Source organism: Apostichopus japonicus, chromosome 3, assembly GCF_037975245.1.
Source record: "Apostichopus japonicus isolate 1M-3 chromosome 3, ASM3797524v1, whole genome shotgun sequence".
NCBI classification, from domain to species: Eukaryota; Metazoa; Echinodermata; class Holothuroidea; order Aspidochirotida; family Stichopodidae; genus Apostichopus; species Apostichopus japonicus.
Genome location: NC_092563.1, coordinates 3158373 through 3173495, shown reverse-complemented (window position 1 = coordinate 3173495; position 15123 = coordinate 3158373). Strand labels below are relative to the sequence as shown.

At 35.9% G+C, this 15123-nt stretch overlaps 1 protein-coding gene across 12 annotated transcripts in view; it reads right to left on the bottom strand.

Annotated features, from left to right (window-relative positions):
• Positions 1-15123, bottom strand: part of LOC139960162 (uncharacterized) — a 49578-nt gene that overhangs the window by 18125 nt on the left and 16330 nt on the right. The gene's annotated exons all lie outside the window — the stretch shown is intronic.

Below are 15123 nucleotides of genomic sequence, written 5' to 3'. Positions count from 1 at the left end.
AGACCTTTACACATCGTCATCATCACTATACCCTTCGACAATTTTCAATGGATCCAACTGCAAAAGTCGATGATTTATGCAAGAGTATTACTAAATCCACCACCGTGAAAATTACTTTCTCATCCAGTCTGTGACTGTATGGAAAATGTAAGAATTAGATCTACATAGACTCTGCAGGTTTGTATGATTCGACTTTATGATAATAAGCCTTCATGGTAGTGGGTAAGAGAAGTTATAAAATCATGAGATAAAAAATTAATTTAAAGCTTGATAATCACGTCTGACGTGAGACAAAATTTCTAAATTACCCGATCAGATCACAGGCAAACAATATCTAGAAACATGAAACTTTCTACTATAAATTATTAATGAATCCTTCCATACTGAGTGCTGGGTATTACTGTATATAATATCTCATATTTCTGTTCGCGATGGAGCAGGGATTGATACACCGTGCAATTGCAACTGCTTTATGCAATGGCTTGAATGGTTGATGGTTAGAGTGGGGGGCGGGGGGGGGGGAAGGTTTGCATATTTACGGTATTGTTATATATGTAGCATTAATATGGAAGTTTATTCATCATTTCTCACATGATCCCATGAAAACCCACAAGGAGATTCACTAAAGGAACAATGTAATCATTTGAAAGTGATCCGGCCATCATTTCACATGATCCCATCAATATTAATAACCTCATTGGCTTTCTAGTCCAGGTGCTGTCATTTGTTCAACTTTCCCTATGAATGTTTTATTTCTCAAATGTCCGATTCCCTCACTGCTTCCCGTCCCAACCTTTAACCTCTCCCACTAAGGCTTTACCTCATTTCCTGTCCAACTATATATTATCTTGCCAACATTCAGAATCCACTGTAGATTTTCATTTCTGTCTTTCATCTAGGCTTATTTCCAGCCGAAAATTCCGAGGGTCGCCCAGTCGGGGCAATTCTTTTCTATACTGTCATGTCCCGCTTCAGAGCACTCGTAGTTGAATACAGTATCATGTTTCTATCAGATACGGTTAGGAACTGTTTGTACTGTCAATACTGGTGCTTTGAAGCATGATATTGGAGGACAGTTTAGAGGTATTATTAGCATTAGGAAATTGTCCCAAATGGTTGAAAGGGTCAAATCCTCACTTTTGTTCAAAACTGTGAAAGACAACCATTTTGTTTATAACCAGACAAACTAGGTTGATAGGCTGTATGAATGGAATCAAACACTGCCTCATATGTACTGAATCTGCAAGTTGTATGTAATATTACCAACACAGCTGAACACACATACTGTACAGTATGAAAGCATTAGATCAACAACAACTTATCTGCTAACAATCTCACATCCCATTCAGTTCAGTTTCATCTCCATCTGACTGATTAATGGTTCACATTTAAATTCCTCATGAATATTCAGTGTCTGGCTACAATTTCCACTTCTGGCCGGTGGTACGCATCTCGCAGTAGAAAACCGATCTATCCCATTCGCTGCTATGCAGTTGAAAAATGTACGATATTTTAATCAAACACTCTCCCCCCCCCCCTCATAAGTTTCTGGGGAAGGTGTGTTAATACCACCTGGTATATGGTAGAAGTTATGAATGATGGATGTAGTTAGCATTCCCACTTAATATTCGAGAGAGAATTTAGTTGAGATATGGACAAGTGAAGCAACTACCATTCATAATATAAAATCTAGCAGATTCCATTGTATTGAATATATGCTATTACATTTTACCCCTCACATTACCACTGCACCCTGCAGTACACCTTGTTCCAGCACTACCCCATACAAGTTTTTGGCATTATTGGGACTCGAGTCAGCTCACTGTGGCATCGGAAGGTTAAGCCAACCCGCAAGAGGAGGATAAATGGGTTTGAACAATTAATTTTATTAATAATTATTAATAATTAATTAAATTTTATTATTAATTATTAATGTATTGAATTCTGTAACATGAAACAGTGTGTTGATGGTACTAGAAATGGTAGTCCATAGAAAACATACAGTTTGTCACAAATCAAACTAAAGTTCTTCCAGATACACTTTGTATAAAATTATTCAAATTCAAGATCAGCAGCAGCATATGAACCTTAACCGTATAAAGCTCTCACCACGGTGTACCGGCCACCACAGTGTACCGGCCACCAAGCCTCTTGGGATATACAAATCAGAACAGAAGTTTGTTATTGTTGCTAACTTGCTACCCAACCTATTTAAAATCATGAGTCATTAAATCATATAACTGCAACCTTTCTGGATAACAAGTACATCGTTGTAGAAGTATGGAAGATTGCGATACTAGTCATTTGAGGTAGTTGAGGACAGACTTCAAGTCTGTCAACTTGTCACTCTGTCTGTGCTAGTATTCATATTCTCACATAGTTGCCTGTACTCGCATCGATCGGTTTGTACTCGTAGTTTGTACTCGTGGCATTTAGAAATCTAGTATACACATTGACTAGTGCAAAAATTAAGTACTCATTTTCTAGCTTTCAGCCTTGCACTCATGTCAAGGTAAATTCTACTTGTACTCATACTAATGCTGTTGTACTCTGCTCATGCTGTTGTACTCTACTCATGGGGGTTTTGCTCTTACTCGTGGCATTTGGAAATCTAGTATACACGCTTAAGTACCCATACTCTCGCTTTTAGCCTTGTACTAGCGTCAAGGAAAATTCTACCTGTACTCTCTTACTCATGCCGTTGTACTCGGGGTGCATGTCTGTTTGAGGGCATGTGGTTGGATAGTGAAACTACGGTACTGTAAGTTATTATGAAAATTCTGGTAAATAGACCCAAATCAAATCAATAATATCTTCACGACAAGTAGATACAGATAGCACCCAGAAGACAGAAATAGTATGTTTTTATACCTCAAAACACAAGATGAAAATAATCTGCTGGTGTCTGAATCTGACAGCCTTAGGCCGCTGACCAACCGACTATCCTATCTGTACACTTACTGTATAAAGTTGTTAGACTAATTTTTTTTTTCTAAAATGTATTAAATATGCTAAAACACAGGAAGCTAGTCCCATAAACACATCCCTTCAGTATATTCTGTATGTTATCGTATTATATGTGACATCCTTCAGCTCATATCAATGTTTATAAGTGCTCATCTTAATACTGTGTCTGTCTATCTATCTTACATTGTAAAGCACAAACTGACTTACACTGAGGACTCACTGACTACTCACTGTATCAAGACTTGGATGGATGCAAGCCACTTTTAAACATCTTTTATCAAAATAGCATGGCCTACATGTTGGAGCAAAGCCAGTTTTCCTCTCTTAACGGACATAACTGCCGAAAGCCATAAGTTTTATCGGTTTTATGGTGTGGATAAGAAAAAAAAATTCTTCCAAAAGATTTATCCCCAAGATTTGGATGATTTATTACAGTCACGACTGACTATCTCGCCAGCAAGTTTTGTGCCGATCCCGGTGAAAATCGTGGAGTTAACAAGATATGACTAGAGATATAAAAAGTCTTGATTTAATATGCAGCAATTTCAAACAGGCTGACGGTGATGGAAGGATAAAGAAGAGAAAATCTCTCAGGGTTTTTTTCTGTAACATGCTGTACAGAATATTATCGTCAGCATTTATACGGCAGAAACTTCACATCGGATAATGTCGCTGTGCCTATGGATTATGGATGATGCTAAGCCGGCTTAAAAGTGATTTCAGCTCTGATGGCAGTGAGACAGTGAGGCTATTAAATGAGAGGGGCAATATTGTACAATGAGCAAAACAGACATACATAGTAATATGTGACAGTTTTGTGTGTAGAAAAAATGAAGAAATCTAGTTAATAATATTTTACAAAGTCAGATAATTATAATGCACTATTACATCCTACCAAGAAATTTGTCGCGCCCCTTCCCCCCCACCACCATCCTTCCTGTCCCCCCCCCTCCCCCTTGGTTAAAGATGTATTCTGTATTGAATTGCTACAATCTGGTCTATTTGAAAACGTAATATTTTCCTTTAATCCACCAGGAATGATGTAACACAACATATTGCAAGGCTAGGTTCTTTGCCTTTTTTCCATATCTAGACCATTAAGATAACATGAAGAAATGATGACAGATCCACAGAGAGTCCATAAGGAGTATCACCTGATGTCTGTAGCCAGAACCACAGTTGGGACTGATTTGAAGAATACTGAACATTGGTTTTTCTTTGCCCTAATTCCCTAAAATGGTGACAGACCCTTTCATTTTGTACAGACCCCAATCTTTACAATGATCACCAACTTAGAGGGGAGGCCTAAGCTTTCAGAGACCCCCAAAATTTTGCCCATTCCCCCTCCCCCCCCCCGCCTCCAGGGTCTGTGCAGACCCTAGGTTAAGAAAGATCGCTGTAATGTTCGCAAATGGGACAAAACAATTTATGCAAACCATGCAATGTTTACACCAAACTTCAACTGATAAAGTCATAAGAATGTTAAAAGCAACCATTGTTACACATTGGCAACACTTTAAAATCAAATGAGTATTGAATTCTATAACTGACAGTCTCAGGGTACAAGATTGATTGTTAATAAACATCTAGCAGCTCCAAGCACACATGTTGCCATGGTGATGACATGCATATATAGACAGAATGTCCTTCTTCAATGGGTTAAACAGACACAACTCACTATCAAATGTCATAAATAATATGGTTTAAATCCTCCTCTCCCCCCCCCCCCCCAAAGAAAAATAAATAAATAAAAAATTGGCAAACTTGCCAAAATATTCCACCAAACCCAAACTTGGTTGCTTAAAAGTATTTGGAAGCTATATAAGGTTTCATGGTAACAATATAATAATATTTATCATATCCATTACATTTCTGAGATAATGTGTCTCTATCTATTCTAGGTTTGTTTATTGCTTTCTATCTTAACATTCACATATTACCAAGACACACAAAAAAAGCCAACAAATTAAGTAAGTAATACAAAATTGGCAAAAAGTGATTTATCAATTCTGTAATTTTGCTGGCTCTTGTTGTCTCAAAAGGTTCTTTCAAGAAATTCAAATCAAATTAGAATAGGCAGTCACCGTCGTACACTAGCTAAATTCATTCAATGTCTCCAGTTATCAAATACATAATGTTAACCTTTACAAAACACACACATACACACAAAAATGACAGAATAGCATCTCACACAAAACAAACATGGCTGTGTGTGTTTATATTAACGTTAAATAAATACTATTCCGGTTTTTGGTTGAGCTCTCATTCTAAACCGTGGTTCTGTGATGTGACACTAGCTAACATGTTTAATAGATAGCACACAACCGAACTTCAAATGCAATCTTAATTTGACAGAAAAAAAAACAGAAAACAAAACTGGAAAAAAAATAAAGATAGTAGTGGGTCAATGTTAACTTTAAATAAATACTATTCCGGTTTTTCGGTTGAGCTCTCATTCTAAACCGTGGTTCTGTGATGTGACACTAGCTAACATGTTTAATAGATAGCACACAACCGAACTTCAAATGCAATCTTAATTTGACAGAAAAAAAAACAGAAAACAAAACTGGAAAAAAAATAAAGATGGTAGTGGGTCAATGTTAACTTTAAATAAATACTATTCCGGTTTTTCGATTGAGCTCTCATTCTAAACCGTGGTTCTGTGATGTGACACTAGCTAACATGTTTAATAGATAGCACACAACCGAACTTCAAATGCAATCTTAATTTGACAGAAAAAAAAACAGAAAACAAAACTGGAAATAAATAAATAAAGATGGTAGTGGGTCAATGTTAACTTTAAATAAATACTATTCCGGTTTTTCGGTTGAGCTCTCATTCTAAACCATGGTTCTGTGATGTGACACTAGCTAACATGTTTAATAGATAGCACACAACCGAACTTCAAATGCAATCTTAATTTGACAGAAAAAAAAACAGAAAACAAAACTGGAAAAAAAAATAAATAAATAAAGATGGTAGTGGGTCAATGTTAACTTTAAATAAATACTATTCCGGTTTTTGGTTAAGCTCTCATTCTAAACCGTGGTTCTGTGATGTGACACTAGCTAACATGTTTAATAGATAGCACACAACCGAACTTCAAATGCAATCTTAATTTGACAGAAAAAAAAAACAGAAAACAAAACTGGAAATAAATAAAGATGGTAGTGGGTCAATGTTAACTTTAAATAAATACTATTCCAGTTTTTGGTTAAGCTCTCATTCTAAACCGTGGTTCTGTGATGTGACACTAGCTAACATGTTTAATAGATAGCACACAACCGAACTTCAAATGCAATCTTAATTTGACAAAAAAAAAAACAGAAAACAAAACTGGAAATAAATAAATAAAGATAGTAGTGGGTCAATGTTAACTTTAAATAAATACTATTCCGGTTTTTGGTTAAGCTCTCATTCTAAACCATGGTTCTGTGATGTGACACTAGCTAACATGTTTAATAGATAGCACACAACCGAACTTCAAATGCAATCTTAATTTGACAGAGAAAAAAAACAGAAAACAAAACTGGAAAAAAAATAAAGATGGTAGTGGGTCAATGTTAACTTTAAATAAATACTATTCCGGTTTTTCGGTTGAGCTCTCATTCTAAACCGTGGTTCTGTGATGTGACACTAGCTAACATGTTTAATAGATAGCACACAACCGAACTTCAAATGCAATCTTAATTTGACAGAAAAAAAAACAGAAAACAAAACTGGAAAAAAAAAATAAATAAATAAAGATGGTAGTGGGTCAATGTTAACTTTAAATAAATACTATTCCAGTTTTTGGTTAAGCTCTCATTCTAAACCGTGGTTCTGTGATGTGACACTAGCTAAAACATGTTTAATAGATAGCACACAACCGAACTTCAAATGTAATCTTAATTTGACAGAGAAAAAAAACAGAAAACAAAACTGGAAAAAAAATAAAGATGGTAGTGGGTCAATGTTAACTTTAAATAAATACTATTCCGGTTTTTCGGTTGAGCTCTCATTCTAAACCGTGGTTCTGTCATGTGACACTAGCTAACATGTTTAATAGATAGCACACAACCGAACTTCAAATGCAATCTTAATTTGACAGAAAGAAAAAACAGAAAACAAAACTGGAAATAAATAAATAAAGATGGTAGTGGGTCAATGTTAACTTTAAATAAATACTATTCCGGTTTTCATTTGAGCTCTCTTTCTAACCGTGGTTCTGTGATGGCGATACTGACTAACGTGTGTAATAGATAGCTCAATGCAATGTTAATTTGGCAGACATAGAAAAACACAGAAAACAAAACAAAACTGTATAAAATAATAAGAAAATAAATAAAATGTTGGCAGAGCTTTTTTTTTGTGTTGCAGACAATCAGCATACAAGCCTTTCATTTTCATATTCTCGTGCATTTCCTGTTATACTTTTAACATCTAGCAGGCCAGCTGGCAGTATTTACATACAATCATGTGTCTCCTAGACTTGTGTATAAACAAAACTTCCATTTGCTCATGTTTTGCAACAACAAAAAAATGGCTAATTACTGTGAAAACGAAGAACCCTGTTAGTAATAACAATAATACATCATAATAATAATAATGTGATTGTAGGGAACCTGTCACAACAGGAAATGATGATTTAGGCTGTCATGAGAGGCATCAGTTTGCGCATATTAATAATAGAATTAACAGAAAACATGAAGTATAAACAAACAAAACTACGTCCCTGAAAATGGCATTGGGTTTTTATCTCCATTAATTAATTCTGCCTTTAAAATTTAAGGGCAAGAGGTAAATTACATGCAGACTGTCAGCATATATAGCAAGTATACAGCTGGAAGAGAAGCTCATAATGAAATAATACTCCAGTAAATGTCTGTTCACCTAATTCTTTTGAATTATGCATACAAATTTGAAATGCATAGGTTGCAAGAATTGCTAATAAGCATGATACAATGTTTGATACTTGTCTTGCCAGGGAGCTAGGTATTACAGCACTTGCCACACACACAAAAAAACAAAAAAAATTATTCCTTTTTGATAATCAGCATTTTCAATTTAAGACAAGTTATACTTTTAACAATGCAAACTGTAATTTTAATCAACACCAAAAGGGGCAAGTGCTATATAACATATATATATTTATATATATATATTTTTTCATTCTTTGTAAATCATGTCATTGTGTTCTGTAATGAAGGGCTATAGTATTGGAAGTCAATGTAGCGAAATATGGGATGCGGGTATGCTAAGACCCATTGGAAATAGGAGCCTTGTGTGCTTACTACACTGAAATGCTACAAATACATTCTTCTGTGTACATTTAAGCACAGAGATGAAGTGAAATCTAATATAGTATACAGTATCTACTACGTACATATGAGAAAAACAGAGAAAAGAAAACAGAACAGAAGGAAAAAAAATCCAGGAGTTGGCTTACATGCCAAATAAAGTTCAGGAATGAAACCTCATGCTGATCAAGGATTTAGGCCGACCATAGTCTCTTCCATCTGGAGGTACATCCAGCAGTTTTGGATATATTTTTAGAGTTTTCACATTCCTCTCTGCTGAGAACTAGCCGTTTAAGAATGTACCACAAGAAGCCAAATGAACAGAGAGAGAGGACTGACGTAAACTTCATGAGATACTAATCAGAATTGCAGGCGGATTGATCGTCTTGAACTGCTTAATTAAGATGATCACACCAGCTTGGATGTATGCAGTCTCAAATCAAGTTTTACCAAAAGGGAAGCGGACACTTCGCCCCATCTCCCCCCCCCCCCTCAAACTCACTTCCTCTAAACTGTGAATTTGATAACGGATCCCACAAATTAGATCCCTTAAGAAGTGCTGCCGATAAATGCGAGAAATTTCTCGTTCAATAAGGGATTAAATAGAGGGAATGAGTTTAAAGTCTTAAAAGGTAGTTACCGATTGCCAAGACACTAACTCTTATTGCACAGAAATTATGACAATTGTGACCAGCCTGTGTATATAATTCAACTAGCGATTCGCCTTTAATACTGAGAGTAATTATGTTCCAATTTGGGATTGTCTCAGTGCATGGGGCTGGTGGGGGGGGGGGGGTCACATGCCTCCCCACAAATTTTTCAATAAACAAATATTTCGGGAAGGTTCTGTACACGATAAAACTCCTACAACATTAAACCAGTAAACCGCAAAAACTACCCACCAGGTTTTGTCAGTATTACTGCCCTATAATACAGTAGCCTAATTGTTTTAAAAAATAAGAAATTTCTGTTAATTGGCACTTACAACTTGACAGTTTGTGATAAATCTGGTAATTATGAAGGATGGATCGACATGTATCAACATTTTTTTTATTCCATTCAAATTGAGAAAATTATTTTTTATTATAAAACACAGTAAAATGAAATACAAATGTAAGGAAAAAAAGATGGAAAAGATTGCATCATTTGGCATTTAAGCCCCCCCCCCCACGAGATAAGCAAAAATATATCATTTACACCCCTCCCCAGGATGGCAATCCTACTGCATTGATATGTTCCCCCCCCCCCCCCCCCGCCAAATCGGTTACTCTGTCTACGAGCCTGCCAAACTGCAGTCACTTCTGTCAATAAAAATGATTCAATAATTGATACAAAAACCAACAGAAAAAAAAGAAACAAACATTTGTTTTTTCCAAAATGTATGTACCTGGAAGCTACAAAACTTGAAGCAAAATATACTTTATGATTCCAATGTACAAATATACAGCCAAATAAAAGAGCCATCATTTATGCAATACCTTCACACTATGCAGTGTTCTGGTTTGTAAACCTATAGTACAGACTATTAGCACTGACGAGTTTGGATTTGCATTTTTGAGTTTTTGTGTCAGATAATCAAATATTTGAAAAAGAAAAAAACAAGGGGCTTGCCCTCATAATAGAACTTATTTAGCATACAATGTCAGATGTGCAACAAAGGATCCAGATGGTCTGATTGACAACAAAGAGAATATAGGGGTACAGTAGTTGTGTACTTAAGGATGATATCACACGCCCCCTCCACCCCCCCCAAAAAATAATAATAATAATAATAATAATTGAAATGTTGCATACCATTCAAAAAACCCTGTTATCAGGTAGGGTTGTATTTCTATGGGCTCTTTTTCATTTTTGAGAAATGACCCTTGACAAGCTGAGGTTCATTAATTAAAGTGACTGGACGATGAAGTCTAATGCACATACCATTGGATCAGTTCCTCAGGGGCAACACTAAATTGATCATGGAAAACGTAAAGACTTTTATGACCAGATAAGACATATTAATGTTATTTGAATAATTTGCTACAACTTTGTCAAAGACGTACAAACGCAGAACGTTATTTATATGGCATTTGACGAAACGTGTGTTGGTTGACTTCTTCTTTAATATTGGAATCATAGCTAATATAATAAAACACAAAGCCTTCATCTAGCACGCTCTCTTACAGCAAATGTACCTAGCTTAAACTACTGGACGACTGCAACCATTTTGGAGTTGAATATTAGCGGATCTTGGAGCCCATGATTTCTTTGTCTTTCGAAACATTGAGATCATAAAAAAAAAAATTTAAAATTAAACCAGACTAGACTATATATGTAATTACCAAACCATTTCAATCCACTTTACCCTACTATGCATTTCAAAACTTCCAAACACAAATTTATCTTGTTCATTTATATTAAACAATTGTTATCACTCCAAATATTTGAACAAGACAGTGTACACGGGTACACCAGTTGTCTGCAGCCTGTTAAGAATTAACCTCTGCAAACGTTTGGTTCTGATGAACTGGCCTTGATTATTCTTGATTAATGAACATCCTCATAAGCAAACTTGCTGTCCTGGATGTGTAACTTGACTCTGGTCATTGGTAACTTTCCATTTTAAGAAAAAGGTTTCCTAAACACCAGAATTGTGGGTTCAACCAGGATTTATATAGAATGGAAAATATCACAAAGAGGTTTTACTAGAATAATTAAAATATATTAAGGTAAAATAAAAGGTGATTGTTCCTTGAATAACCTGAAGGGCAAACTTTAGTTGTTTGATGAGAGAATAAATCATGTCAGGTCACTTTAAATATCCCAGCAGGATCTTCTCTAAAGGTGACCAGAAGAGCAAAATAACAAACAAAGCAAACATTTCAATAGACAGACGGACAGACAACCTGAATTGGACAATTGAACAAAAAATAGAGTAGAAATCGGACAGAACAAAATACAGTGAGATCATTAGATGAAAGGATTGCAAAAACTATAAGCACTAAAACATTTAGCCATGGATCTCCTGCCTAACATGCAATCCATACCTTTTTTTTTAACTTACTTGTTAAAATGACCCACAGTAACTTTTCCTAAGAAAGTAGTCTAAATAAAGGGACCCAAACTAGTCCCCTTTGGTTCTGTTAATGTGGAACTTGGGTTAACACACTTTATGTGCTATGAAACTTTGTGAGCCCCGACATCGGATAAGTCTGCAGCCTACCCCCATTTTTTGCAATATTACATCTCGGGAATTAAACTTACATTCAAACCGTCTTTACATGGATATATGATGGGACCACCCTCTTCCATGGTCTCTTATCGGCTATAATATGCTAGACTTTAATCACTTCAGTCACTCTAAGGGCCGCCGATACACCTCTGATATTTTAATTTATTCAAAGATCAGTCCCTCCTGCATGGACAAGATTTCAAACAGCTTGACACCCCCCAGCCTTCAGGAGAATAACAACTAATGTTACGATACCTGTAATGATAAGATTATAAACCTTTCTAACCCCAGCCAGACCTAATCAACAAAATTATCTTTTGAAGAAAAAAAAAATATTTACAATCACCATTCTTTCACACTTGCTTGCCCCGAAGGTGTGTAATCCTGGCTCAGTTTAATTAATTCAACTGCAGGTCATTACGTTTGAGGTCAGAGTGAGGGGGAAAATAAACAAAAGCATTTTCCAGAGAGTATCAGTTAAGTTGGTGAGTTCGGTCACTTTATATACATACCGATGTCAACTTTTTAGCACAAAGACACACATGTCTAAAAAACACTGTACCTTTTCGCAAGCATGTGTATGATTTGCTGTAGTATGAAGCATTGTGGACAACAGTGTATACTGAATAATTGTATACCAAACCAAGGAAAGCCAGAAACCACGTTAGTCAAAATAAAATAAGATTTAAAAAAAAAAAAAGGACCTGATTGGGTTTGTAAAGTTTAAGATCCCTCACCATACAATGTTTGTTCCATTTGTGTTAATCTCTTTTTGGTTGTCAAAGATGCCTACTAAAATGTGCACTTGTTTTCAAGGCCCCAGGAGCAAGTCTTTGCGTGCTAATGGCTAGCAAATAACCTCATCAAAAGGGACTACCTTTGAAATTTTGAAAATTTCTCAAAAGTGGCAAATACAACCTCTCTCCCCCACCTACCCCCCCCAGATCACTACCCCTCCATTTTCCTTTCAAAGTGACACTTTTCATTAAAATAGAAATAATCCGCTTTGACAAATATGACAAATATTATCCCACTGTTTTATTTCTAATGTCCAGCTGTACACTTTAAATTAATAAGCCTCAACTTGTTGCAGGTCAAGTAGCCGGTCATTCTGTCAAAATCAATTGAATCCGAAAAGGTAATTGGCTAAGTAATAACATATGAAAGCTACTTTAAAAAAAAAGAAGCTGTTCTTCAAAAAAGGCCGAGCCACATTTTCATGATTTGGTCTAAATATCACCAAAATAAATAAAAATAAATATTTAAAAAAAAAAACTGATGCAAGGTGAAAGACAAATCTGAAAGGTGAGTCCTTTGTTACTTTATGGTAAAGATCATGCTTTAGAAACTGCTTCAAAATTACATCAAAACATTCTCACCGCTAAGAAAAAGAAAACTTACACACACACACGCACACACACACACGGACAAAGATCCAGAAAAACTAGTCTAAAATCTTTCACGTAACAATGAGTCACCTACCAGTACATTGGCATCACAAGCAAAAAACAACAAATTACCCAACTATCACCCATGCTCTAGTACCCCTCCCCCCCGACTACACTTATTCCTGAAACTCTTAGAAACATTTAGTAAATCTAAAGATTTCACACAAGACACAAACTTAATTTTTTTTAATAAAACCAAACTAAAAGAGGACATCACTTTGAGTGGGCAAAATCTAATAAGCAACACATAGATTAAAATAAACTTGATAACTCAATTCATTTGTTTACAGAATTGAACATACTTCTATATACAGTATAGATTATATGATGCACTAGTACAAGTTCATACCAACCTTTCACAATTTACCAGCAGCAACAACGACCGATATTTCCTCTTTTTATCGTTTCTGAGAAGCCACCACTGACTGCACTGACAAATACCACCACAGTAGTACTGCTCAACTCCAATGCATTCTTTCTTTTACCAAAAAAAAAAGAACTCAAGTTGATGTTCACACCACCAGCAGGGCAATAGTTGTTAATACCAAAACTCACTACCCACTAAATTGTCAAAACCTACTAACATCAGAGGTCAAATACCTCAGCCCTTAACACATACACTCACACACACTACTACTATACCTTTACTTCTCAGAGCTTCTGACAAAAAACCCAACAAAAAAAAACCACAACAATAACACACACACTGCACAGTTTGTCATAATACTGAATCTCAACAATCCCTAGTCCTAACATGTGTGTATATAACTTACAACTCCAGTATGATATACTCAACTCTGCCCTCACTTCTCAGCCTTTAAACATCAATGAAATTCGAGTTAGAGCTTGCCTGTACACAACAAAGACTTCTGCTAGTTGTAATTGCTACACAGTCAAAGCCAACACTGCAATAGCTGTAGCTGTCCACATGTGTGATGACGAGACCTGTGTGTGTGTGTGCGTCTGTCCTTTCATCAACCTTTCTTTCAAACCCAAATGAAATCCTGTATTAAACACACACTTGTTCACAGGATGAATTTCTCTCTCTCTCTTTCTATGTCTGTTTTCCTCAAGCTAATTCAAGTTCCCAGAACGTGCTCAAGATCTGCTTTTTTTCCCTTCTTTTTTTGTTAGTTTATTTCTTTCATGACTGAAATGATTGGTGAGAAGGAATGCTTTGACACATCATTCTGGCCAAGCTGTGAATAAATTTCAAGCACATGAACTAAGCAGAACAGTCAGTCAGTCAGAAAGGCATGCAGGCTGAGCAGGCAGGTTTCTTTTATTTATTTCTTATTTATTTCTCCCGAGGCCAGTATATCAAAGATATGGTTTGGATTTTTTTTTTTCTCTTCAAAGGATGCTTGTATTCATGCTTCAGGAAGACTTAACTCACTCTTCTAATCTCCATAAATGAGATTCAGGGATTAAGAAGGGAAGAGGGAACAAAGGAATTCATGAATGACTTGGACCTAAAAACAAATACACATATATTTGACAGAAAAAAGAATGCCAATTGAAAACATTCAATAAAATGACAGGGAGTGGCAAGTTTGAGAGGTAAAGTGATGTGGGGATGGGGGGGGTGGGAGAAGGAGGGGAGGTTATGGGGATGAAAAAAATGGGTTTTTGAGTAAACTTTGAAGAAAATTCCTACATTTAATGGCTTGAGTTAGGAGAAAGGTCAGAAAAACAAGACGACCCTTGTCCTAGACGGACTGTAGAATTTCGCTGAAAGAAATAGTATAAAGTATATGCAGATAATTCAAGCTGGCATCAAAGGCACCAGAATGGCGCATGAAGCCATTTGGGTGTGGGTGGGGTGCAAGGGTTCTTTGTGGGGTTCAAGGGAGCTAATCCCCTGAAGTTTATAGGTTTTTGTTTCTTTTAGAAACTTAATTAGCTTCAAATCAGCAGAATTTTACCCAGGTAAATTTCAATCCATAGAAGTCAAAGACTTGTGTATCTTCCTAATAAATTATTATTATCATTTTTCCCCCAAAATGTGGGACATTCATTTGAGGGGGTGGGGGGCACCAGGGAGGCACTAACAAAAATTCGGGGGGGGAGTAGTAAATCAACTTGTTTCAACATTTTCTGAATTTGCTCTTTCATCCATGAATAATTTTAAGTGAATGTTGAAAGCAAAATGGAATCAATATAAAATCATATCATATAAAACCTTCATTTGGTGATAAAGATCTCAAAGAGTCGC